The sequence below is a fragment of the Panthera tigris genome, chromosome B1, assembly GCF_018350195.1.
Source record: "Panthera tigris isolate Pti1 chromosome B1, P.tigris_Pti1_mat1.1, whole genome shotgun sequence".
NCBI classification, from domain to species: Eukaryota; Metazoa; Chordata; class Mammalia; order Carnivora; family Felidae; genus Panthera; species Panthera tigris.
The window spans coordinates 121,381,019-121,387,018 of record NC_056663.1 but is presented as its reverse complement, the minus strand read 5'-3'; positions in this window follow the sequence as shown (position 1 = coordinate 121,387,018).

Below are 6,000 nucleotides of genomic sequence, written 5' to 3'. Positions count from 1 at the left end.
GAGTTCGAGCCCCGCGTCGGGCTCTGTGCTGACAGCTCAGAGCCTGGAGCCTGTTTCAGATTCTGTGTCTCCCTCTCTCTGACCCTCCCCTGTTCATGTTCTGTCTCTCTCTGTCTCAAAAATAAATAAACGTTAAAGAAAAAATTAAATAAAAAAAATAAAAGACAAGCAAACAGAAACCCTTCTTGATTTTCAGACCACTTTAAACTTCAGAATTGGGGATATGCCATCCTCCATGTGTTCTTAATTTTGATTATTGATAATTCATTAAGAAACCTTGTTATAAATAAGTAAAGTCTGCTAAATTAGCCTAGGGTAAAGTTTTTAAAAAGATTTTGGGATATAAGAGTTTTATTTAAAAAAAATAAAAGGCTACAGGGCACCTGGGTGGCTCAGGCAGTTAAGCATCCGACTTCGGCTCAGGTCATGATCTTGCTGTTTGTGAGTTTGAGCCCCATGTCGGGCCCTGTGCTGACAGCCTGCTTCTGATTCTGTATCTCCCTCTCTCTGCCCCTCCCCTGCTTGTGCTCTGTCTCTCAAACATAAATAAACATTAAACATTTTTTTAAATAAATAAAAGGCTTTTTCTCAATATGTATTATCTTGGTTTCCAGTTTCAAAGCTAACTCAATAGGCAGTCTCTAAGGCCTTGATTTTTATTCTACTATTTTGTTATCATGCAAAAATAATGATTATCTCAGGTAATACATGTGATGGGAAAAATATGAATGAAAATGAAAACTAGGGGTGCCTGGGTGGGTCAGTCAGTTAAGCATTCAACTCTTGGTTTCAGCTCAGGTCGTGATCTCATGGTTTCATGAGTTCAAGCCCTGCATGGGGCTCTGAGATGACAGTGTGGAGCCTGCTTGAGATTCTCTCTCTCTCTCTCTCTCTCTCTCTCTGTCTCCCTCTCCCTCTCTCTCTGCCCATCCCCTCCTCATGCTGTCTCTCTATCTCTCAAAATAAATAAATAAATAAACTTTAAAAAGTTAAAAAAAGAAAATGAAAACTAAACAAATTCCTTCTATGTCTTAATGTAAAAGCATATCATAAATTTCGTGAAAATGGCGATGAAATAGAAACTTATCAAAAGATACGTATCGCAAAAAATTTTAACAAATAAAATACTATTGTTTGTTCTATGTTATATTAATTAGGGTCACGTTGACTTGCAGTTTGATAAAATGAAAAAGGAAGAAACTTCAGTAAATGCTGTTTACGGGGCGACGTTACCAGAAAGCTCTGATAGTTCCTGGCCGGTCCAGACTTCAAGTTCCACCGTGGGACGTGAGTCTGACTCCAGCATGTCTCCGTTTTCCAGATTGCTATTAATAGTGCTGTCATGGATGGCACTTTCCTTCACTCACTCAACACTTTCTGTCACACACTGGTAATACTCCTCAACAGACAAACACCACTGAGCTAAATATGTCCCAAAGTCTTCACCAAGCAGAAAACGCATGCTCCCTATACTGAGAGAGAAACTCAGGTGGGTAGGGAGCCAGCAGTGAAAGTCATACAATCTTTCAGTCAGCAGCTAAAAGCAGAATATCATTGCTTTGCGCTTTCTGGGAGCAGCAAAGTAGAAAGCTGAGAAATCAAGGTGGGAGAGTGGTTGGGGGAAGGACAAAGGGAGGAGGAAAGAGGAGGAGGGAAGAGTTTGTGAAACGGTGCTGGTGATGGAAAGTTGCCATGAAATATCCAGCTGTCCAGTTGTCTCTTTTGCCTCTCACCCAGCATTCTGAAAAGGAGGATGTTGATGATGAATGGCAATCACAGTGCTGGGTGCTGGTAGTACAATGGCCAGCAAGACACGTGACACTTAGGGCTTAGGGGTATGAACATACAATAAACAGGTAAGGAAAAAAACCCTTATTTTCAGGTGATGATAAATGCCACGAAGGAGAGCAATCGCATACTCAGGTAACACGTAAGCCGTATGGAATGCTTCAAAGGGGTTGTCGGGAAAAGCCTTTCTGGGACGTGGGAGTTAGACTCAAAACCTGAAGGAGGGCAGTAAGCCAGCCACCGGACACGCTCCTGCTGCCAAAGCCTGAGGTCGGAATGGGCTGGGGCAAGTGCAGAAGAGAAAGGAGGCAGGGGGTGAAGTGGGAGAAGCAGCGGGATCTGGGGCTGCTGAGTCGAAGTCAGGGTAAGGAGGCTGTACTTTCTGGCGAGGACAGCGAGAAGGCCCTGAAGGGCATAGCAAAGGAGAAATGATTGTTTTATGTTTTAAAATGAGCGTGCCAGCTACCTTGTGGAGAATGGATTGGGAAGGGCATGAGGGAAGGTGAAAGCACCCGTTAGAAGGCTGGTTTGAATAAGGCTATTGCAAGAATTTAAGAATGCTCCGATACACTAAGACTAGGGGCTTGTTAAGGGGAGGATGGGCTATTGCCTGTACATGCCAGCTTCCCTGTAGCCTGTGATTTTTATAAGCTCTACATGTATCTGTTTATATATTCAACCTACAACTTCTGTACAAAAAACGTTTATTTTCTGTGTGGGTACTTTTTTTTTTTTTTAAATAATCCAAATATAGACAAGACATCCACAAAGGCCATATTGTTGAAGACCTATGCATTCACCCTGACCTCAGATGAACAATTCCTCTTTAACTTGTCCATATCTTGTAGGATATTAAAGACTGAAATTAAATTTCCTTTCAAACTTTAACTTCCTAGGCTGAAAAATGTCTGTCTCAAAAAAGCTGCCCCCTTATTAGTATATCTATTTTAGAACCTTCTACCACTCTTTTTTCTAAGTTGACCAGTGGATTTTCTTGAGATGTAGAATTAGCACACCCAAAAAACCCAAACATGGACACTATGTTTTATTTAGTTTCCTTTGGAGCAAAATTTTACCTTGTTTTTTTTTTTTGTTTGTTTGTTTGTTTGTTTTTTTCATCTGTATGATGCTTAAATGGTCAGCAGTTTCTTTCAGCTAGGAACCATGGGAAGTGAGGGAGACACTTGCTTTGTGTGTGTGTGCATGCATGGTGGCTTTGATTACCATGTTTTTACACTTTTAGTCAGGTTTTTATATGTCTTTTCAACTCTTGTTATCCTGTTAAGGATGATTTCATGGTTGGCTGAGTGGTCTCACTGGTGAAATAAGGTTAAATAAGGGATTTAAGTGGTTACATACTGCTGTGTAACAAATTTCCAAACCTAGGAAATTATAACAAGAAGTGTTCATTATCTCACAGCATCTATAGATTAGGAATACAGGAGCATCTTAGCTATTTGGTTCTGCCTCAAGGTCTCTTACAAAGTTGCCATCAAGATGTCTGCCGGGGCTGCAGGCATCTGAATGCTTGAATGCAGCAAAGATTTGCTTACAAGATGGCTCACTCACATGTCAAAAATTGAAGCTGGCTCTTGGCGGGCAGCCTCAGTTCCTTCACAGGGATGTGTGAGTGTCCTCATGACATGGCAGCTGGCTTCTCCCAGAGCTAAGAAGCCAAGAGCGAATGAGGCAGAAACCACGTATCTGACCTATCCCCAGAAGTCATATTCCATCACTTATGCAACATTCTATTGGTCACACAGGTCAGCTCTATTCAGTGCACACATAGGCATGAACACCAGGAGGTGAGAATCATCAGGAGCCACCTTGGAGGCTGCCTACTGCAGGATGTAAACTGGAATGGGGAGGAGCAGATCAGGAAGAAGCAGGCCATGGAACCAGACGCCATAGCAAGATCAACCATTTTCCTTTGGGAAAGTCCCACTGGCCAAGTCAGTATCTGGAAAGCATAGCAACAAATACCACTGTTGGAATGTAGGGGACCAACCACCGTGTTACAAAGGTGTGGATCAGGCATCAGAACATGGCATTGATGTCAGAGAAAGGTATTCTGATTCAGTTAGGCACTTAGAAAGGCATTTATGATTCACCTGTTTTGTAAATATTTACTAACAACTGTGCACTGAGCACTAAGAATACAGTGGGTAGGTGGACCACCCTCCACCCCCCGCCCCCGTCATCATGAAGCATAGAATCTATGAGGGACAATGTCACCATAATGTGATGAGCTCTGTGATAGGAGAAGTATGGGATGGTGGAGATTTCACAGGAGGAACATTTGAGCAAGAATTGAGATGTGTGGAGGGCTCGGTGGCTCAGTCAGCTGAGCTTCTGACTTTGGCTCAGGTCATAATCTTGCAGTTTGTGAGTTTAAGTCCCAAGTCAGGCTCTCTGCTGTCAACACAGAGCCTGCTTCAGATCTTCTGTCCCCCTCTCTCTCTGCCCTTTCCCTGCTTGTGTGATCTCTCTCAAAAAGAAGTAAAACACTAAAAAAAAAAAAAAACAACAATTGAGGGGTGCCTGGGTGGCTCAGTCAGTTAAGGGTCTGACTCTTGATTTCGGCTCAGGCCATGATATCACAGTTTGTGAGTTTGAGCCTCACATTGGGCTTCATGATGAGTGTGGAACCTGCTTGGGATTCTCTCTCTCTGCCTCTGTCTCTCTCAAAATAAATAAATAAATAATTTTTAAATGAATAAAAAAAAAAAGAATTGGGATGTTGATGGAGGATAAAGGAAGAAGTAATATTGGAACCAAAATTTAAAAAGGAGCTTGCAGCTGAAATACAGGGAGACAGAGAATATTCTAGACCAAGAGAATAGCACATGGAAAGAGAATAGCCCTGTAGTAAGAAAGAACTAGTCCTTCTATAGTAATTAAAAGTGTGGCTGGAGTTAAGCACGCAACACTTAGGAGAGCAAGATGTGAGAATAAAGTTGTAATCCAGTGGCAGGATTTTAGGTTGGATTAAGGTACAAGACCACAACCCTGGAAGGGAGCAGAAGCCCTGAGGGAGGAAAGCAAAACCCAGCCCCTGAGACACAGGGTTTCTTGGGAGTTCCCCAGAAAGGAACTGTGAGATGGGATAGACATCTGGTGGGAGGTTTTGCCAACTCAAGCGATATCTAAGATGGGAGTTCTCTTGTGATTATTCATTTCAGAAGTGGTCACCCTCACTCCAGTGCTGGGACAGACAGGTCTGGGCATATACCAGGGAGGGGGCCTGAGGTGCAGGATGGCAGGCGAACTAAAAGGGTGAGCCAGCAGATGCGCACAGGGGTCCTCAGATAAGAGTGTCAAGAAAATACTGTGCAAGTGGAGGTAAGGGGTGAATAAGGGTTAGGAGCTGAACCCTCAGACTCTAGACACTGTATGTACTGACAGCATCATGGAGTCTGCTTGGGATTCTCTCTCTCCCCTTCTGTCTTTGCCTTTCCCTCACTCGCATGCATGTAGGTACTCTCTCTCTCTCTCTCTCTCTCTCTCTCTCTGATCTCAATAAATAAATAAACTTTAAAAAAATAAAATAAGGTGCCTGGGTGGCTCAGTCAGTTAGGGGTCCGACTGTGGCTCGAGTCATGATCTCACCGATTGTGAGTTTGAGCCCCGCATCAGGCTCTGTGTTGACAGCTCAGAACCTGGAGCCTGCTTCAGATTCTGTGTCTCCCTTTCTCTCTGCCCCTCCCCTGCTCACGCTCTGTCTCTTTCTCCTTCAAAAGTAAATAGACATTAAATTTTTTTAAATAAATAAATAAATAAATAAGCTTATTCTAAAGCAATAAAATAAAATGGAAATGTGGGAATTCTTTTTAAAAAAAAGAAAGAAATTAATGTCTCCAGAACAAAGAAGATATGTAGATAGCCCTGGAACCTGAAGATAGAGCTGACCTAGGTAGTCAGACTGGATGCTGTTGCCTCAGTTAAGCCAGAGATCTTCAGGATTGGATTTGGAGAGTATGTAGGCTGAGATTTCAAAAATGGCTCCTCAACGGTCCTGATAGTAGGAAAAAATAGGCAGGACCCAGAATCCAACAGCACCTGACCCATGGGAAATCCAAGGCGGTTTTGTATGGTGGTTCCTAAACTTTAGTCTGCATTAGAATAATGCAAACGAAATCCTTGTGCAAATGCAGATTTCTAGGGCCCGCGTCCTGGCACTCCGATTCAGTACGTCAGGAGTGGAAACTCAGC